Source organism: Pinus tabuliformis, chromosome 2_1 (assembly GCF_031772625.1).
Source record: "Pinus tabuliformis cultivar Carrire ecotype Pingquan chromosome 2_1, CPIR1, whole genome shotgun sequence".
NCBI lineage: Eukaryota > Viridiplantae > Streptophyta > Pinopsida > Pinales > Pinaceae > Pinus > Pinus tabuliformis.
The window spans coordinates 473,228,132-473,230,912 of NC_142299.1; the positions used below are offsets into that span (position 1 = coordinate 473,228,132).

General features: G+C 39.3%; 1 pseudogene; it reads left to right on the forward strand.

Moving 5' to 3' along the window:
• Window positions 1–709: 709 nt before the first annotated feature.
• LOC149200970 (pyruvate dehydrogenase E1 component subunit alpha-1, mitochondrial pseudogene) lies at window positions 710–1,126 on the forward strand (annotated as a pseudogene).
• Window positions 1,127–2,781: the final 1,655 nt, after the last annotated feature.

The following is a 2,781-nucleotide window of genomic DNA, read 5'->3' on the forward strand; positions in this document are numbered from 1 at the left end:
TTGACTTGGGATAGAGTCAGAGTTGACCAGGGTAACCAATAGTGGATTTGGGCACATGGTATACTGTACCCATGGTATTACTTCCCATAGTATTGCATGTTGATGGAGCCTATAAAATTTTGGGAAGACTTCATTATAATGTAGGCCTGGGAGATGAGTGGTGAAGGCTCACTTGGCCATCTTGGCCAGGATTTTGGCCAAGGATAATGAGATCTCATTAGGTTGGGTTTTTCCCCAGAGTTTGTGTTTTCCCGAATAAACATGTGTATTTATGTGTTTATCATTGTTGTTGTTTATTTTTCATCTCAGTAAATCTCACTATTAATTTATGTTCTCCAGTAAATTTCTTAACAATTGGTGTCAGAGCCATTTTTGCTTCAGGAGGACATTTTTTTTGTTGCAAAGGGTTTGTATTGGCCTGGAAAATGAAAGGGATATGATTTTTTTCATTGATGCATTGGATCTGGATATGGAATGTAATGATTTCGTTGTATCTATGGTTTCGTTGTTGCGATGTAAATTTTAATTGTGATCCACATATGAATGTACTCGATCAATATAGATCTAGTTAGATCTACATGTCAAGAAGGCATATCTTGTTGGATTGGTCTCAAAAGATAAATTTCTTAAAGGCCGCATTTTTCAACGAGGATGGATCTTGATCATCACAAATTTAAAGGATGGGTTCTCTCATGGAAAAGGAGGATCCATGCATTTCTACAAGAAGGAGAATGGATTCTATGGAGGGCACGGAATAGTGGGCACCCAGGCCCCCCTTGGTTGCGGCTTGGCCTTCATGCAAAAGTATTCCAAGGTGGAATTAGTTTCCTTCACGCTCTATGGAGACAGAGCTGCCAATCAGGGACAGCTCTTCGAGGCTCTTAACATCTCTGCTCTTTGGAATTTTCCTGTTTTCCTCGTCTACGAGAATAACCATTATGGAATGGGAAGATCAGAATGGCGAGCTACGAAAATCCTAGCATTTTACAAGCGAGAAGATTATTCTCTTGGCCTTAAGGTTGATGGTATGGATCTTTTTACCGTGAAGAAAGCTTTCAAATTTAAAGGATGTCATGTGAGAGGGACTATTGGTTATGTAAAAGAAATTCACATGGTCAAGTCCTAACAGAGATATAAATGTTGCATCAAAGAATCGAAAAGGGCTAGACATCAGCGTCAATGACAATGGCGATGATTTTATGGTCTTACATTGTTTTATCATTCAATTCGAGGAATCATATGCCAAGGTGACTGTGGCAGAGATGAAGTCGCTACATTAAGATAAGGGAAGCAACCAACTGGTCTTGTGAAGGTGCGGTAAGGGATCCTCCTCTGAAATAATGGTGAAATGTTGATGTTGACATGTTTGAATCAAGCAGCATGGGTTAAGGAAGATGTTGTAGGGGATTGAATCATCTTTTAGGAATCAATAATAGAAAATGCGTTGGTCGAACAACAACTATGACAAGACGTGGAATGTGTGGAAAATGGTTGATGGGCCCAAATCAAGGGTATGTGCAGAGAGACAATTTTTTGTCAACAATATGGTAATGTCATCAAGAGCTAGAAGAAGATTTTTAGCACAATGAATTCATATCGCAGGACTAAGTGCATCACCAACAACTGGAAGCACAAGATAGACCATGGCTCGCTTTGATAGTAGCCACATGATTTTATGTATTGTTTTTTATGGTGGGGTCGCATTGTGTTGTTGAACAACAAACAAAACTGTGGAGGATTTATGAGAACAAGGTTGGGTTTTTTTATAAGTAGTGGACAAAGGGCCTCGACTACAATGGCTAGTGGAGATGGAGGTCATGTTCAATCCTAGGCTCGTGGATCAAGCAATGGAAAAATTCTAAAGGCACTCATAAACCCTAGATTGCACATAGTTATGGAGAGCATCCGGTTTAGAGGCAGAGAGAGGATGACAACAACAACAACAATAAAAATTAATGGAGTTAATATTTATTTTTACATGTAAATGGGAATACTATTGTAAGACCTGGTAAGACATGTGTATCCCTAGATAATTACCGATAAAGTCTATGTTAGACCTATATGGGAGGGGGGATGTCTGGTTAACGATAACCTAGGTAAAAACTTTGAGGGGGAGTAAGGGCTATAGTGAGAAAGGTTTTCTCACTTAGCAGTTTTGGCTAGATTTAGTCAAGGAACCCCAAGTCAAGTTTCTGGGGGGGGGATTTTTAGGTAAAATTGACTCGAGATAGAGTCAAAGTTGAGCAGGGTAATCAGTAGTAGTTTTGGGAACATGGTATAGTGTACCTATGGTATCACTGCCCATGGTATTGCATATTTATGGAGCCTATAAAAGGTTTGGAAGACTTCATTTTAATGTAGACCTGGGAGGTGAGCGGTGAAGGCTCACTTGGCCATCTTGGCTAGGGTTTTGGCCAAGGATAATGAGATCTCATTGGGTTGGGTTTCTCCCCGGATTTGGGGTTTTCCCGAATAAACATGTGTGTTTATGTGTTTATGATTGTTGCTAGTTATTTTTCATCTTAGTAAATCTCAGTATCAATTCATGTTCTCTGGTAAATTTCTTAACACCATTCAACTTAAATGCACAAGATTTTACCCAATGAAAAACTCTCTTCTTAGTCCCTGTAGCCAACTGCACCAACCAAGAATCTGCATGCACTTATTTTCTCAATCCACACTTATCCATTAGGTTAGGATTAACATAACTATAATTAGATCTAGGATCAATCAAAATAGAAACAACTTGACCACAGAGCTTACCTTCCATGTCAATCATGG